We start from the raw sequence: 18,980 nt of genomic DNA, 5'->3' as shown, positions 1-18,980 counted from the left end.
ACAACTTACAGTCCACTGATCCTAAATATACAAATATGAAGGAAGTACTTCGATTTACTGAGGCCGAATGCAGCATAGAGTACTCCAGCCATTAAGCCATAGGGACTTAAAGCAAAGTTACTGTAAGTTATCCGAATAGGATAATTTCCTGAAGGCATCCACCACCATTACAATCTAATAGCATTATATACCATACTCCTCCTTCTCACATATACACACTCTACCTTTTGATAAAAGAAAACTGACAAATCAGATGTAATAAAAATTCCTAAACTGATTTTTAAACAACCTCAGAAATGGAATCATTATTTTAGCTTAAAATTTGACATTTATCAAAGATGTTACATTACAGGCAATATTCTCATCTCAGTACATAAGTAGCTGGGAGTATTAGCTTTCCTCTGCTAAAATTAAATTAATACTAATTTTCCATGATCTTGAAATGCAATTATAAATAATTACTGGATTATTATCAGCTTCTTCTACTTTAATGCTCATGAAATATGTAGAGAACAATAAAATTAACTGCCTAGACATGATAATCTTCAGTTACCTGGAATCCAATCCAATCCAATCCAACAAGCACTTAACTACCTTTATTCAAAGAACTGAGGCTACAAAGACAAAATATTCAATAGTCTCTGACCTCAAGGAGTCTATATTCTACTGGTAAAGTAACTGATAAAATCACCTTCTCCTTATAAAGATGAAACACTTAAGTACCATCAATTACGCCAACTTCCTTAACAATTTGTATATCAACCAATCATTTATTGTGTGCCTGCTGTGGTGGCCATGTCACAGGTCAAGTTTTCATGGGATATGTAAAAGAAATATAAAAAACAGTCCCTACAAATTGAAAAAGATCAATTACCTCTACCAGTAAATCTCTGACGGTCATATAAAGAAAAACACTTAGAACTTCAAAGGGCAAGGTTTTTTTTTTAATTCATGTAAAAAATAGACAAAAAACTATTGTCTACCCCCCAACAATATCTTGTACTCCTTTGCTGGCAAGGACACTTTAAGGAGTTAATATCACCAAAAGATGATTAGCTGGCAAGTAGAATGCCAGGTTTTCTTTCAACAGATGAAAGACCAAAAAAACATTCAGTATTTGTTCCATAAACTCAAAAGGTAAAAAACTTCCTGATAAACTGAAATCCAGGTTATATCCAGAAAACATTTCAAAAACACAATTTTCCCTTGATTGTTCAAAGTGACATTTCCCCTGTGTAAGGGTTGAGGAAAATGAGACTTAAGCACTTTAGGTCTGCTCATTTATATTCATTTAATATTTTCAGCATCACCTGGAACACGCTTAGTTCATCTACAGAGACCTCTGAAATGTTTAAATCTTTTTACTTTCCTTTTTCCTCTCATTTCCACTAAAGGGGACTAAAAAATTCTCCCCAAAAACTGTCCTAAGAAACCAATTTATATCTGTAGGACTTTCTTTGAGGTCATCTCCAAATTTGAATTAGCAAGTTGGGTTCCCAGAAGGGTAACCTTGAGCTACCTTGAGTTCTAGGGATAACCCTGAGTAGGCTATTCTGACACCATAGGTCTCAAGTCCTCACTGTATACTTCCCTTAACAATCAGTCAGTAGACTCAATTAACTTTTAGAAATAGCAGGGAGAATGATAGTTACAAAGTGTCAGAAAAAAAAAACCAAACAAACAAATCCCAAAACCTTAAGGTACATTGTCCTATAAACACACAGAATCTGAGGTTAGGGAGGAAGAGTGGGCATGAATTTAAAAGTATGGTAATGAGGTGTATATGTACAAAAGACCGTATTTTTTCAGAGTCCCCATGAAATTCATTGTGGGTTGGAGCACTTGCATTGGTGATATTCTCTATATACTACACCATATCAGTTCTCATAAGCACTACTTCCTTGTTGCTGCTATTTCAAAACTAGTAAATTAATTAATAAGAATACATTTCCTACCTTCTCTCCATATATGATGAATGACTGGGGAAAAAGTGACTCAGTTGGACAGTAGGAGGATAATAGTTTTAAATGATACTTAGATGCGTATTTTTTAAAACTTACTGGTAATATCTTATTTTTTCAAATAATAAAGGCTTATAAATACACTTCCATAAAACTGAAGAATCCAGATCCTGAGGAAGTCCCCATAATTCTCCCCCAAAAAACTATATTTACACTTTAACCCAGAACTCCATGAACTTTCCCAGATCCAGTTTCCTGACCTTTCTGTTATGCTATGGCAAATTCCCTAAAAGGCATTCACTCAAAGAATAGTATAGAACTAAATGTCACAATATCTCTAAGGAGTTCTATGGATTTTCCTTTTCACATCTGGTAGGATGCTAACTATGTGCCCTTCTAGACCTAGAAGAGAGAAAAGCATTCTTCTCACCCAGCCCCCACTCCCAATTTTCTCCGGAGCAGCACACTTCCTCCTGGATATCCTCCACTGTTCCTTGCAACCATGCTCTGAGATAGAGAAAGGGAGGATTTTTTTTATTTTGAAAAAAAAAATTACTTATGAGAAAAGGACCACCAAGTCAACTAACCAGCATTTATCAAACACCTACTATGATTTGGACATTGTAGAAAATACAGAGTTTATAATCTAGTTGAGAAGATTTACAAAGCAAGAAAAAGGGATCAAATGAGTAGTTTGAATTATAAGTGATCTACTAATTCAAAAGAGAGAAAGTATCTTGCAGTTGGGATTATCAGGAAAAACTATCATGGAAGAGGTGTGATTTGAGTTGAGTCTTAAAAACAGGATTTGGATGGGGGAGGGTAGGTAGAATCCTAGACAGGGAAAACAGTGAACATGAAATCATAGAAGCAGGAAAGCACAAAGCATATTTAGCAAACAGTGAACAGACCAGTTTGGTTAGAACAAAGGGTGCGTGTAGAATGGTGTATGTAGAAGACTGGGTAATGAACACTAACTACCCTTGTGGCAGAACTAGTACTATAAGGCAGGAACAACTGGAGCTGTCCATTTACGGTATGTTTTAGAAAGAGAAGTGCCAAACGGTTGGAGGGTAAGGGTAGAGACTTGAAAATTCATTTAGGAAGCCTGTTTTTTTAAAAAGTGCAAGAATTGTCTTAGAGGTTCAAAGAAAACAAATGAAAACCACAACCACTGAGTATACTACATTCTAAAATGCTAAGGCCTGAGGTAGGAAGGGCTCGTACACGAGGAAGAACTGGGGAATACCTGAGTTGATAGCCCTCATGATCCTAATAACAAGACAGACACTATACACAAATATAATGTAAAATCAAAAGATAAAAAATTGCCCCCAAGGGACTTTGTCAGCATCATCCATCCCAAACCATCTAACCAAATGAAAGGTTCCTTTTGTTCCCTGTTTACACTCAATCCTTTCTGAAGCTTCCTTGCCTACATATAAAATGTTCTTGCTGCAAATACAGGAGCACTTAACCTTGGGTCCATGAATTTTATTTTATTATATATTTTGATAATTATATTTTAGTGTAATTGATTTCCTTCATAAGCCTATATATTTTATTTTATGCATTTAATATTATTCTGAGAAAGGCTCTGTAGGCTTTACTACACTGGCAGAAGAGTCTAACACACACACACACTAAAGAATCCTTTTCTAAATTAAAAAAAACCACTAGTTACCATTTTTCTATTCTCTAAATGTCTCTAAGCCTGGGAATCTCTCAATAGTTTGTAAGAAAAGGTAATCATGCAATGAACATATGCGGGATTCAAAGACTTTCATTTCTATGAAATCTCTTAGGATCAAATACATAGAAGTAATTCACCAACATTATTTTGAGCTCATGGCTGGTACTCAAGGGAAAACAAGTTAATAGTATCAATTTATTTGAATATCCAAACACCTGCTATTGATTTTATATTGACTATATATAGCCTCTATATCATAGCAATCTTGACCAATTCAGCTTGCTGGCAGTATGAAGGCAGAGAGTAACAGCTGAAATTGGAGGAGATAGAACCTGACCAGAAGAGATGCCCACAAATGTTACTCTCTCCCTATTTCTGAAACACAGCATTTTCACTTCCCTCTGAAATCAGGAAAATCTGAAGCTCTGAAATGAAGAGGGGACACAAAGAATTTGCTGCTTCAAAAAAAACCCCATGTTTTCAAAAGATAGAATTTGTCTTAGAAACCAGGCAAAGCACTGTTTACATATAGTATCTGTCGATTTGTTCTTAGAAGGCTGGCTCAGGACAACTTACTAGAGCAAAGGGAAAGATCATTGGCAGTCTATTTCCATGCCAGTCTGTACTAAAGACAATAATAATTCACATTTCCATAGTGCTTCAAAGTTTACAAAATACCTTCCTTAAGACAACCTGATGAGGTAAGTAGTATAATTATCGCCATTTTACATTCAGGGAAACTGAAAGCTTAAGAGCATTGCCCATGATCGCAAAGCTAGTGTGTCTCAGAGCTATCACTTAATCCGAGGGTCAAACTCTCCTCCAAACATGTCACAGTAATAATAACATCCACTGAGGCATTCTATCTCTAGTATATTATCATCAAGAACTAATACTTATGGTTTATTCTAGTTTCTTATACTTAAGAGGGAACGTTAGAAAACCAGAGGTTATACTTCCATGATTGATCTGCACTGGTAGAGGGAGTTTACTGAAAGGAGTTCCCTAAACAGATCTGAACCCACCTTTCAACCCCCTCTGCCCACAACACATACATACACACAAAGGTGGAAGAGAGGAGAGGCATCGTGGCATTATGGATAGACCCAGACTTGATTTCAGGAAGGCCTAGTTGTCAAGCTCTGCTTCTAACACATACAGTCTGAGTGACCCTCTGCAAATCACTTAATCTCTCAGTGCTTCTATGCAGCTCTCTAAGTGTCAGGTGCTGGACAGCAATTGTAGAGGGGATCTCCTCACTGAAAGTTGTCCACATCAATTAGATCAGAGTTTCAGACGGAAAAGGAGGGTGGGACGAAGAACGTGGTGGTAATAGTGTGGAAAGAGTTCTGGCACCAAAGGACCTTGTTTCAAATCTTGCCTCTTATACCGACTATGCATGTGACCCCAGGAATGTAATTTAACTTTACTGGGCCTCGGATGTCTCCTAGGTAAAATGATGAAGTTGGACTGGATGGCCAATAAGATCCCTTTCAGTTCTAGATCTATGATCCTATGAATATGAATATTCCTGTAAAAGTAAATACTTATAAAAATATCATTTGCTTATGACAAAAATAACCAAAAACCACGTAGCCACCAAGCTTTAACAAGTTTTGTAGACACCAAATATTAACTCTAATTCATTCATTCCAAAGAATTTTTACATATTCCCTTTATAACAAAGAGATATTAAATATTATCTTGGATATCCAGAAGCAAAAACAAGAAAAAAAAAAGAAAGAAAGAATTGTCAGAGACACACTAATATATGTGCATGCACACACACAAACAATTTTTATTGTAGTAGCCAAATCCCTAAATGGTTTCACCGGCTTCTTCGGGTCTCAGTCAAAATCCCACCTTCTGCAAGAAGGCTTTCCCAGGTCCCTTTAATGTTAACACCTTCTCTCTACAACTCTCTCCAATTTGCCATATAAATGTGTGTTGTTTGCACATTGTTGTTTGCACATTTTTGTTTGCATGTTGTCTCCCCATTAGACTGTGAACTTCTTGAGAGCAGGGACTATTATTACCTTTCTTTATAATCCAATCGGCACAGTGCCTAGGCACCTAGTAAGTGCTCAGAATGCTTGCTGACATTATTTGTTGAGAAGTGTGACGTGTATATTGTAAATCACACTAAAAATAATAATGATACTGGAAAATCCAGAAGTAAAGAGATGCTTCTTAAATCAACTAGAGCATTGGAATTAAAGCACAGAAAAGGAAAAGATTCTGTTTTTGAGGGGTAAACAATATTTACAGCAGCAGAACAGTCCTGATTTAGATATTTAAGTATACCCTGTTTCTATTGCTGGATGAGAACACACGAGCCAAAGGCTCTGAAGATTCAGCAAGAGGACAGAAGACAGCCAATTACTATAAAAGAACATATTCTCTAACACGGGATCCAGTGTACCCAACTTATATGAGAAAAACATCTTAAAAATCCAGCTTTATCTAAGTAAGGACTCTCAAATTGGGTCCTCAAAAGAAGTACAATTTTTACAGCACAAGTCAAATATGGCAAAATTCCCTGAACTTGGTGCTTTTCAAATGCAACACTGTTTTTAATTTGGTATTCTCAACTGGAGCTGCCCAGCTAGACTCATCCCTTTCATAAGAAATTTGACTTGAAATCACACACACACACACACACACACACACACACACACATGTTTTCTGAAGCTTTTTCTGCTATGCTGAAAGCAACATAAATACAACTGTAATTAGACAGTCCTTACATAAACAAGGAGATCAGTCATATCTGATCAGTGAAATAAAGCATCACAATAAAAATGACCATAAGCCTAGAAGTTTTTGAGTAAATAGAGTTCAATGTGTTGTCATTGCTAACAGTGCCATGGTAGTGGAGGCTCCTTCAAAATTCCCAGCATAAATCTATTTCCAGGGTTTCATTACTTGAACATAAACATTTGGCATGGATTAAAGTTGTAGCATAAGTACTAAGAGAGTAACATTGTCACTATCTCCTTTAAAAACAAAAAAATCTACCAGGTTTAGAAGGGTGCAAAGAGAGATGGGCTGACAGTCCAAAGGAAGACCTGGGTTGAAATCCTACCTCCAACAGTTACAGGTAGTAACTGTTGGGAAAGTCACTTAAATATTCTGAGGTAGGTTTTCTTTTTCTTTTTTTTTCTTTTTCCAGTTCCTTCATCTATAAAATAAGGAAGTTCAACTAGATGACCTTGGAGGTCCATTCCAGGTCTAAATCTATGGTCTGATTATCAAGGTTCATGAATTCTAAATGACATATTTGTACACAGGATTTTTCAAAAAACCACAAGCATCTAACCCTCTTCATTTGAGCAGATTACATTCCTCCACTCTTTTCTTACCTGGTCACAGATAACAGATTCTTTCGAGATCATATAAAAGTACTGCTCAGTTCTGGCCACACAAAGTTATGTCTTACAAGATGGCTTAGTAGATAAGCACTGCACCTGGAGTCAGGAAGACCTGAGTTCAAATATGACCTCAGATACTTACTAGCTATGTGACCCTGAGCAAGTCACTTAACCCTGTTTGCCTCAGTTTCCTCATCTGGAAAATTAGCTGGAGAAGGAAATGGCAAACCACACCAGTATCTTTGCCAGAGAAAACCCCAAATGGGGTCACCAAGAATTGGACTCCACTGAAACAACTCATTAACAACACTAAAACTCAGGAACAATGGGCAAGAATACAAGTAAAAAGCCTGTTAAAAGTTTCACATTTTACTTGGTTAAGAGGTTCAGGTACCCATCAGCATTTCCTTCTTTTTCTCTATCATTATCTAAACTGTTTAAAGCACCAAGACTCAGAGGATAAGTCAAAGAAAATACCTGTTATATAATCTATCCTAGGATGGATAGTGTAAAGTCAAAGAAAATACCTGTTATATAATCTATCCTAGGATGGATAGTGTATAGTTTTTATGAGAAAGAAAAATGACCCCAAAACATGACAGAACTCCTTAGAAATTCCAGGCTGTGTTCCTGGTTCTGTCATTAGCTCACTTATTTCAGAAACTCACTTAATAGCACTATGCCTCAGTTTCCTTATCCACCAGATCAAAGACACAATGCCAGTTTAAAGCTTTCCTTGATAGAAGTCACTAAATAAATGAGCTCCATAATAATCACTTATGAATCCTACTGTTTAACATTAACTGAAATGTTGAATTGGTTTAAACAATCCTTTGCTTTCACAGGTGTTAGGATTTTCTCTTCTCCTCACTTCTGGGAATGAATTTTGCCAGAGGTCAGGGAGAATGTAAACCTGTGTGCGTTCATAACACATATGTACACATAACTTCAAAACCCAAGCTTGTCTTTTAGCTGGTAACATTTTTCCTGGAACTGTCCCTAGTGGCTCAAGCCACTGAATCTAGCAAGAATTAGCCTTTCACTTTCTTTGTGTTCGCTGTGAATTCTACATTTCACTTACCAAATGCACTCAAAGTGACTCTCCTGAAATGAATGCTCAGTATTGGAGGACCGTCTTAATCTAAAGCTGGAATACAACCTGGGTACCTAGGAGAACAAGATAAAAGGGCATAAGCAAACATGGGCCTGCTCAGACAGCCACCTTCCCTCATCTCTCCTCATCCAGAAATCCATTCTTTTCCAGTGTTTTTCACCTATTCAAGATTTTCCCCCAGTTGAAGATCTTTGAAGACCTGACTCTCTTAGGAGCAGGGACCAAAACACAGCAAGAGGGAGAACAGCAAAGACGCTGAGACTGCGACTCTTCCCTCCGCCCCACCCCACTTGGAGCCGGTAGCTGGGTGGACTAGGGAGCCAGACGGATTCTCGGCACGGAAATTGAATTGTTGGCTGCAAAGTTTAGCGCCCGGTTTCCAGGGCGCCCCCGGACCACTATTAGACCTACTGACAGGTACTTGACAGCTGAGGGCTCCTTCTACTCCCCCTCTAACCTCAGCACAGGAACTCCGGCTCCCAGGAGTTACAGAGGGGAGGGGGCTCCAGGGGAAAAGAGGGATACCCAAAGCTTCCTCCTTTCCCAAAGGACAAGGGGAGCTAGGAGGCTCACCAGGTGTGTGGCTTCCCTACCACGCGAAAGAGGGCTTGATCGGGCAGTTATCCACCCCAGCAGCCCCATCCCATCCCATCCCCCATCGAAGAGCGAGCTGCAAGGCGAGAGACTGCAGGAGCAGTCGCCGGCTCCCAGCGGAGCAGAGCAGCCTGCCCACCCCTGCGCCCGCTCCCGCTCTGCAGCTGCTGCAGCCCAGTACACTTGTTGCTCTCCAGGGGAATCGGATCGGGATAGGGGGCTGGAGGAAAAGCCAGAAAGGAGAGCGAGCCAATTTCCCAGTGCCTTAAATTTGCTCCTCGCCCCCTTTCCTTCTCCCACTCCATCACCCTCCAGGAAACAACCGAGCCAATGGCTCCACGGCTGGAAATGCAGGTGAAGAAACTTTTTCTAGCTCAGGAAAGGAACGGAGTAACTCTCGCAGCCCCCTCCAGGAACCAGAAGAGAGAGATGCTGCCCGAAAAGACAGCACTTTACCTGTGAAAGGTCGGGGTCCCGCTCGCTCGGTCCCTTTGTCCCTCCCTAAGCCCGCTGGGAGGGCGCCGGGGCCGGAGGCTGGGACGCGCTGGGGCCGCCCGGAGCAAAAAGGCTCTGCCGGGAGCTGACAGCGCCCGGCGGCGGCAGGGGCATCAGAGGGAGGAGCCGAGAGCCCCGCAGCCCAAGCAGGCAGCGCCCGAGCCGCGCCGCCAGCTGCGCACGAAACTGGTGCCGCCCCCTGCCCCGCTCCCCCCGCACTCCCCGCTCCCCCGGGCCCGGGATCCCCGGGAGACTCTCCCCACCTCCAGGACCGCGGCTCGCCAGCCGCGGCATCACATGGCCCGGCCTGGCCCGCCCTCGCTGGCTCGCTCCCTCCCGGCACCGGCTCCAAAATGAAACCTGAACATGCCCCCAACGGAGGGAGCTGCGGAGCCACTGTTCCAGCGGCGACCGCTGGGGGAGGGCGGACGCCTGAGGCCAAGCTGCCAGGCCTGCTGCTGAGGGGAGGAGAAGCCCCCAGCAGCTGGGGGCAGGGAAGAGTTCAGCTGCAGCCCGTGAGACCCGAACCCTCCCCCATCTCCCCGCAGGCAGCCAGAACAAAAAGACTGGCGCATCTCCTTCCTAGTGAAAGTTATTTCAGGTCTTGGGAAGTTTGGCGTGGGGGGTGGCAAGAAGCCAGGAACCTTTCTGGCGTCGCGTGGCGCAAAGCCAAAGCACCTTCGCTCTTTCGACCCACACCTTTGACATCACTCTCCCTCCAAAATAAAGGTCATAGGGTCAGAAGGAGCTGGACAGGACCTTAGACACCATCTAATCCAATTTTACAGATGAGGAAACAGATGCAGAAAGACTGGTAACTTGTCCAAGGTCATACAGGTAGCAGTGACAGAGCTAGGACTGGCATCCAAGTTGTGTGACTCCTACTTCAGCGTTCTTTCCGCTGTAAATCCTAGTAGAATATTTGCCAGTTTAGATGTAATCTTACACAAACAAAAAGTTGTGTTTGGTTCCATTTAAACCAAATTCTACACCATTTAAGAGAGGTGTTAACATTTTAATCCGCAGATTACCCTCTTAGGCTATGTAGATAATATATTCCCTCCTGGTTTAGGTTTTCTCCCCTGTGTAATCTGTGAGTCTTTTTCTTTCCCTTCTGCACAGAAGTGGCTGTATTAAGACAGTCATCAATACTTAACTTCTATGAAAACTTTAAAACCTTGTTCTAGCTAACAGGTAGAGTGAATGAGATGAGAGCTAATCCCAGGCTCAAAGTGTCAACCACATGCCAAACTGCAGGAATCTCTCTTTAAATCGGGTCTTTTCCATGACAAAAGAACAGAGGCAATAATCCCACTATTTCCGGCAAAGGGCCCTGCTTTACCTTAGCCTGTGGTTACCTCAGTTCTCTTTTGTTTTATTAGCAGAGACCTGGCCTCTGTGTGATGCCTGTTCCCAGAACTGGGCCATGGGTGTGGCAACCACCAGAGCGGCCGGCAGGTAGACAGAGAGAGGCGCAGATAATGCTACTCCTATCACCACCTGCCTCATCATTTTTATTAACCCCCACTAACTTTTTTAGCCCATCCCATAGATATGGGGAGGGTGTGGGAGGACTGCCAGCCACCAGGTGTTGTAAAGAGACAGGAAATGAAAGGGGGGGAAGGAAAAAACTGTAACAACTCAGTTGTACATACCCCATCAAGATTTGTAAAAGTACTAACCTCACAGCCCTATGAGGCAGATAATGCAAGTGTTACATTTTACAGATGAGCCACCTGAGACTCAGACATGTGACTTTGAAGGATCAGAACCACAATTCAAACTCAAGTCTCCAGATCCAAAGGCCTTTTCAGGTGTCCTTACTCAGCACTGCCTCTCTAATTGTGACCAGTACCCAGAGCCAACCCTAAGATAAAAGTAGTTTTCATGAAGCCCCAGACATAGGCCTCCTTATTACTTTGAACCCTTATGCTCTGATCCTGCCCAACTCTAGGTGACTAAAGCAGTACTTCAGAGACAATAATACTCTATTTCAATATGTAGCCCCAGGCATCCTCTTTAGCATAAACTTTCAAGGGCTACAATAAAGCTCTTCAGTACAAGGACTTTTTTAAACAAAAATTTAGTTCCAATTCCCAAAAGACAGCTAGGATCAGGTCAGCCTACAGAAATAAAAAGGTCTTCATCTTTTTTCACCATTCGCAGATAACAAATGTTTGTTGAGTTGAATAACTTATCAAAGCACAAAGCCACCTTTTTGGGGGTTTTTTCTCTCTCACTGTATCTGTGAAGTTGGTAGATAAAGAACAGGAAAGGAGAGAAAGAGGGTTCTGAGGGAAAGTCCTACTTAAGTGACTCACTGAGCAATATTATCTTGTACATAATAACATTCAATATACGTGTGTTAAATTGAAATGAATTCTGAGAGGAGGGAAGGGGGCAAAATCACCTAAAAATGAGAAACTGCTATACCCCAGAAAATTAGTGATTTACCTTCTCCCAACCTTCATACTATTCTAAACTTGTGTTGAACTTGATTGTTATTTGTATAAGAACTTGGCTTCCACTGCTCCCCATCTCCAGATCCAAAGTGTACTTTGGGGGCCCTTCAAAGAAACCAAGGGAAAATACAGAGCCAGAAGCTTGAAGAAAGATAATATTGTTGCAATAATTACCCTCCATTGGCTTCAAAACTTCAGATGAAGGCTATTACTAATAACAGTGAGTTTATGCGAGGCTTGAGTGGTAGATTTTTGTTTCATATTCAAACCAAGATTGTTCATTCACAGCAGAGGAACATCTGAAGGTTAATCAGAAGAAAGTCAAGTAATTCAGTTGAGGGAAATTCCTTCTTGATAATAAACAAACCCTAGCACCACTTTGGAAAGCCCTGTATATCTACAGCTGCCCAGATCTTACCTATGATCCTTCAAAGCCTAGCTTCCCTCCGTGACTCATTTATAAACCTTCACCAACCATTCCAGGTCAGTTTGCTGTCTCCTAAGAACTTCCACTGAAGTGTTGGCTATGCCTTCAATTTACCAACTGAAGAGACACAGTCAAGTATTGTTTTCTTAAAAGCATAAATCTTGTTAACTTAAAACAAGATTATCAGTTCTTCAACGGTAGAAACTGGGTCTTTACAGTTTTCTTACCTATTACTGTTTTTTGTTTTTTTGGCTAGGCAACGGGGTTAAGGGACACAGCTAGTAAGTGTTATGTGTTTGAGGTCGGATTTGAACTCAGGTCCTCCTGAATCCAGGGTACTCTATCCACTGAGTCATCTAGCTGCCCCCTTACCTACTATTATTTAGAACAGGCTTTCTCTAAGGCTTTGCTGAAGCAAATGATCACAGCTTGTAGGAAGGAGGTTTTATATGTGCACCCAATTGTTTCATCTCACTGATTCCTGCCCTTCTCTTCTTATTTCTCTTCATCAAAAATGAGCAATTGTAAATCTTACTTTTGAACCTATGAATTCACAAGTTTCAGAATGAAAAATTACTGGGAGAACTTTCAGGGCACACTCAAATATTCTAATACTGAATACAGAAAAGAAAAATAAAAGTATGACTATAACGATATTGAGGCTTATAAAATATGTTTCAGCTGCTCCCCACATATTCTGCCTTCCAGCAACACTGGCCTCTTTGCTATTCCTCCAACAAGACACTAATAGTATCAAAAGCAAGATTTGCATTGGCCATTTCTTCTACACTCACCTGTCTCTGGAGACAAATTTTACCAAAGGTCAGAGACATCAGATCAGAGACATTTCTTGGCAGGGAACCTCAGATTCCTGACTTATTCCAACCAACTGACCATCTTCGTTGTAACACCAAAATAGAATTTAATTGAATTTGTTGAAACACGTAACATGTAAATTTGGGTAAGCATTACAGCTGTGCTTTGAGAGAATGCTTAAGTGAAATTACAAAAGTAGTCCCTTTTCTTCAGTTCTTTAACCTGTAGGCTAAATATTTGAAACCTTTACTTACGAAAGCCATTGCAAACATGGCTGTGGCATCTCTGAAAACTAGTAGGAAAGGTTCAATTATATAATAAAATAGTAATAATAATAACAAAAATAACCGCTCACACTGAGACAATATTTGAAGGTTTACAAAGGACTTTGCTCACAACAATACTGGAAGGCATTGTACCCAAACTCCAAGTTACACAATGATCATCACATGTGAATTACTTTTATCTTAAGAAAATAAAACACTTCAAAAGGTAGTAGTGGTTCCAGGTTTATAAATACTAAAGTTTCTCCAATTCCAATTTGTGGTAAACCTCCCTTAAATTTACTTGAGCAGCTCTATGATGAAAAGAATTCACAACGTAGGAATAAGCATCATGGTTTTCTGTGACTAAATTAGCTTCAAAATGAAATTTACTAGAAAAGAATCTAAGACTAATGAAAGTCCCTTGTAACTAATGTATTGTCTCTCTGGGGCTTTCTCAGAATCCTCAGTTTACTTCCTGAGGGGAGGGACCAAAGAAGTTTCCCTAAAGCTTGAAGTGATCTCAGAGGTCATTAAGTCCAAGTCCTTTATTTTACACATGGGGAAAGTGAGTCCAGAGTGGTTGTGACTTGTCTAAAATCGCACAAGAAGTAAGCATCAGAGACAGGATTTTCACCCAATTCAATGGACTTTCCACAGTGGACAAGGTTTACTCTTTTGAAAATATGTGCTTTGGGTTCCAGTTAGAGAGCATCTACAAACTGGTGCCCAATTAAAAAAAAATCACCTTTCATTATCCATATCTCCAGTCAAGAGATCTCAGACCTTGAGATCGGAAACTATTGAAGTTTTTCATCTCTGAATACTCAACATCTAACAGAACATCTTGCATCTCATAGGTATTTAGTTAGTACTCATTTAATTTAATTATGTTAAATTGTCATTCTTCCATTGTCCATCCCCACCCCAACCCAAGCCCCTCCAACACACAGGCTTTTTGAGTGCCAACTTTTGTTGGGATTCATTTCATCCCATGCACCAAAACTTCAGCCAACTCTACTGTAAGGCTAACCAGTTGCTACAGGTTTATTTATTTTCTAAACTTCCCCATACCAAAATTTCTAGCAAACCAACTTTGCTTGCCAATACCACCCTGCCCTTTGGGGAAAACAGATCTTTATGACTACCACTTGTTAGCAAGCCAATATCCTAACCTTGATCCACCCAAAGAACTGCAGTTAGGGAGGTTTTCCCCCAAAAGATCAAGAATACCATTCATCCTAGGATATGTTTACCTATCTGCTTAGTCAATTACTCAACTCCTTTCCAAAATGGCTACAGGTGCCCCCTGACTGTAGCCAACTACCTGGCATTTAAGCTAGCTCAAAGGCCCCATTTTTGATCCCTAGGGCACAACTCTTGTGAGGCGGGCCAGCTGGATGGCACACAAAAACAAATTTGAGTCTTTCATTATTCAATTTTCCTTTCCAAAACAGCTACCCAGAGTGTTCTGACATTGGGTACCATGCATCCATATCCAACATGCCACCAATTCACTGAACAACTGTTAAATAGTCACAGCTCCTTAGCTAGGAGCTAAATTCTTCCCCACCCTCTCAAGACAAGTTCTCACAGTCAGATTAGAAAGGCCCGGAAAAGCAGAGTTTTTGATGGAGATACTGACAAAATTTTAATTAGGGTGGTGTGGAGCTGTCACTGATAATACCCACATGGAAGAGTGTTGAGGGAGGTGAATTACAGACTGTAATTATATTCAGGGCTTCCAATGAAATGACAAATGGTGAGAATGAAGCTTCAGTGTTCTGTACATGATGTCACTGGGAAGTCTTCAAAAGCACGTATGCTCTTGTGCACTTGTGCGTAGAGGGACATTGTTTCTTTTTGCAAGGGGTGGAGCGTACCTGGCAAGGGTGAAGAGGGGAGGAATGGAGGAAGAAGACAGACAAAAACCCATAATAAAAATGTATATGAAAAATATTTTCATTATAGCTTTTTTTTTTTTTTAATATACTATGCTAACTGTTTTGCTTGCTCACCAAACAAAAGAAATCAAAGCCCTGGGCTTCTTTGAGATTCTTGTATTCAAAGGGCATAAGATTTTAAAATAATGATAATAATTGCTTACTTCTAGATAAAGCTTTATCATTCACAATGCTTTCCTAAAGGCAATTATGTGAAGTAGATAATGCAATTATTATCATTCCCATTTTAGCGATGAGGAAACTGAGGATCAAAGTGGTAAAGTGATTTGTCAGAGATTGTATGACTAGTGAGTGGCTGTGAGATTGCAGTAAATGGCAATTCTATCACATGACACTGTTATAATCAATACATGCCAGAATTTCTGAATCTAATGCCAAGAACCTCAGTATTTTTAAGTGCTAGATGTTATGTATAGTTGGATCTATTTTTTTCATTGATGATCTCACATTGTTCCCCAAAAACTACAAATTTAACAGAGGTTGTATTAGAGCAGTGGTTCTCAAACTTTTTGGTTTCAGGATCCCTTTATACTCTTAACAATGATTGAGGACCCCAAAGAGTTTTTGTTTATGTAGGTTATATCTACTAATACTATATTAGCAATTAAAAGTAGATGATATCTTAAAATATTTATTTATTTACTTTAAAATAACAATAATAAATCATGTTATAATAACATAATAATGAATTATACATATAATGTACAATTATATAATAATAGAATAGTAACAATAATAAAGGGCAGCTAGGTATGAAGAGGATAGAATTTGGGGCCTGGAGTCAGGAGGACTTGAGTTCAAGCACGGTCTCAGATACTTACTAGCTGTGTGACCCTGGGCAAGTCACTTCCCTATTTGCCTCAGGTTCCTCAGCTGCAAAATGAGCTGTAGAAGGAAATGGCAAACCACTCCAGTCTCTCTGCCAAGAAAACCCCAAATGGGGTCATGAAGAGTTGGACATGACTATTTGACTAATAATAATAACAATATCCACAACAATAACATGTTGATATAACACATTTTGTGAAAAAGAACTACATTTTCAAAAATTAAAAAATTAACGAGTGACATTGTTTTACATAGTTTTGAAAATCTTTTTAATGTCTGATTTGATAGAAGACAGCTGAATTCTCTGTTTCTGCAGTCAATCTGTTTTGATTGTTTTTTTGGTAGAAGAATATGAAAATTATCTGGCCTCACACATATACAATATATAGATGGAAAAGGAAGGAGGGAAGATTATTTTAATAGGTAAATAATGCCTTAGTACTATTAGGACAATGGTTTTGATCTCTCAGACCCCCTGAAAGGATCTTAGAGAACTGGAGAGGTCCTCAGACCTCACTTTGGAAATCAATGGAATTGAGTACATCCCATGGGCCATGCCCTGAGCTGCCCTGATACTTTGATCAAGCCAGATAAGGCTCACTGCTGAAGGACTTGAGTGCTTTGAGATGAGAGAGAGCAATCCCCTTATAGGTACCTTGGTGATGGTGGCAAGGAGTCTCTGCATTAAGGTCAATCACTTAGCCAAGAAGAGTTAGCCACACAGTAGCCTATAAAAGGGTAAACCCACTCATCAGACCATAAAAGAGGAAATTTTCCTCTCTTGCTCTCTCTTCCTTCTTGTCTCTGAAATGTGTGGCAAGCAGTTCCTTCTTCCTGGATTTTCCATGATTCCTGGTTAAGAGGTGAGCACCTTTCTCCACACTCCAGCAGAAATTGCAAACTGTTCTGCTTATGTGTGACATCCTGCACATGATTTGACCTAAACAAGGTTGATCCTGGGCCCCTGGTTTCCTCTTCAGCTTGTTTTTTTCTTTCTCTGAGGATAGGTGACCACACAGCAACATTGAGGTGGATATTTCTAGCCTTATAGGTAATGTTACCTATATGTTACAAGTTCAAGAAGTTGGGAATTTAAGGACCAGCAAAGATGGTGGAGTAGATGAAACGGATTAGTTTGGCTCTCCCACAGTCATTCTAAAAAAGATTTAAGAAGAAGAGCAGACTGAATAGTGGTTAAAAAAAATCTAAGAAGAAACCACAATGGGATATTTGTCTAGCCCAAGATCACAAAGACAAGTGACCAGGACAGGAACTGTGGAATAGGCTTACAGCTCTGTTGTTCTCAATCAATAATCAATTAATAAATATTTCTTAAGCACCTACTATGTGCCAGGCACAAAAGTTCTGACACTAAAGTGGGATCTCAGTTTTAACCCCTTGAGATAAGACCAGGGATTGGCTAAGGGTCACTCTAAACCTGCAGAGACTTCAAACTAGATGACAGGGACTGAGGCTAACAACATTGGCGCACTTCCCTAGGGCAAGACTGCAGTTGTGTTGCCTAGACCCAAACAAACTCTTCTAGACTTTTCAGTCTAGGAGAGCAGCAATTAAACTCATTATGGCCTACTGAAAGTTTTTAGCTCCCTGAACTAAGCCACCCCTGTGAACCTTGAAGAGTACATCACTCAGGCCTAAGAGAATGTAGCAGCAGAACCTGAGATAATACAAAGATCATAAAAGGTCCCTACATTCCCTCCAAAAGTACACAGAGCCTGGCCCTAATGCAAAATTGCAATTTGCAAAGTAAGGCTGGAAGAATGAGTAAACAAAAACAGAATCCCACCATAAATAGCTCTTATAGTGCTGGTAATATCCAAATCACAAACACAAGAGAATAACCCCAAAACATATACAAACGAAGCCTCAAAGGAAAACACAACTTAGTCATAAAGGTCAACTACAATTCCTAGAAGAAATAAAGCAAGAGATTTTTCTTTAAAGAGGTAAAATAATATCAAAATGAAATTAGGACAATAGAGTAAAGAACTGGAAAGGAAAAGAGAGTTTGGGAGTAAAGTATTAGACAAAATTATTAGACAAATTAGAATAATTAGACAAAGAGATATAATACTTTACTCATCTAGCAAACTCTGTGAAAATGGAATGTAAAAAAACAGAAATTAATGACTCCATAAGACAACAATAAATGTTAAAATAGTCGAATGACTGAAAAAATAGAAGAAAATGTAACATATCTTATATTAAAAAAAAAACAGATCAAGAATAAATGATTTAAGAATCACCAGAATACTTGAAAGCTACAACCAAAAAAAATAGCCTAAGTATCATATTTCAAGAAATTATTTTTTAAAAATCCCCACATCTTTTAGAACCAGAGGGCAAAGTGAGAAAAAAAAAAACTCCCTCTTCACCTCCTGAAAGAAATCTCAAAATAAAAGCTCTTAGTAATATAATAGTCAAAATTTAGAGTTTTCAGATCAAAGAAGAGGTTGGACGTTCTGGGATTCCCTAATTGAAGCTGGTTGTACTTCACCAGGAGCTCCTTATATCCACATGCTTCTCCAGGGAGAAAGTAAATACCAAAAGGTTGAACCAAAGACTTGGACTGGCTTGCCAAAGGCATGTACCTGGAAGGAATTTTTCTGAATAGTACAGAGCTAAGTAAAGGTGAAATACCGATTCAGCAGTCCCACAAAACACTTCTTGTTCTGATGTTTTGAGTCTCAACCTTCCAGAAGAGTCTAACAGTAGTTATAAGTTACTGCTGCTGCTTGTTTAAATCTTTGTCAATTTGTGCTTGTGTGTCTCTTGTGTTAAGCCTTTCTCTTCCATAGAGGATATAATAAATAACTTTCCTATGCCTGATTTATCTATACACTGAGTACCTTTCTACTCTCAGAGAGTAGACATTAGACCAAAATACCTTAGGTATTAACCTTAAACATTAGCAAAGCCTAAGCTTCAAATGATTTGATGTGGGGTTGGGGGTTGAGGGTTGAGGGATAAA

At 39.7% G+C, this 18,980-nt stretch overlaps 1 protein-coding gene across 3 annotated transcripts in view; it reads right to left on the bottom strand.

Annotated features, from left to right (window-relative positions):
- The window catches only part of ARHGEF28 (Rho guanine nucleotide exchange factor 28), a 372,652-nt gene extending 363,443 nt beyond the window's left edge, over nt 1–9,209 (bottom strand). For 2 of the 3 annotated variants that reach the window (XM_027864271.1, XM_027864272.1), the window contains exons 1-2: nt 9,190–9,207; nt 8,107–8,192 (exon numbers count right to left, since the gene is read on the bottom strand). The gene's annotated coding sequence lies outside the window, so the exon portion shown is untranslated. Of the gene's footprint in view, nt 1–8,106; nt 8,193–9,189 lie in introns of all 3 variants that reach the window. The other variant, XM_027864273.1, reaches the window with a different exon arrangement.
- Nucleotides 9,210–18,980: the final 9,771 nt, after the last annotated feature.

This window comes from Vombatus ursinus, unplaced genomic scaffold (assembly GCF_900497805.2).
Source record: "Vombatus ursinus unplaced genomic scaffold, bare-nosed wombat genome assembly UNPS02014774.1, whole genome shotgun sequence".
In the NCBI taxonomy this organism is placed as follows: domain Eukaryota; kingdom Metazoa; phylum Chordata; class Mammalia; order Diprotodontia; family Vombatidae; genus Vombatus; species Vombatus ursinus.
This window is presented reverse-complemented; position numbering and strand designations above follow the sequence as displayed.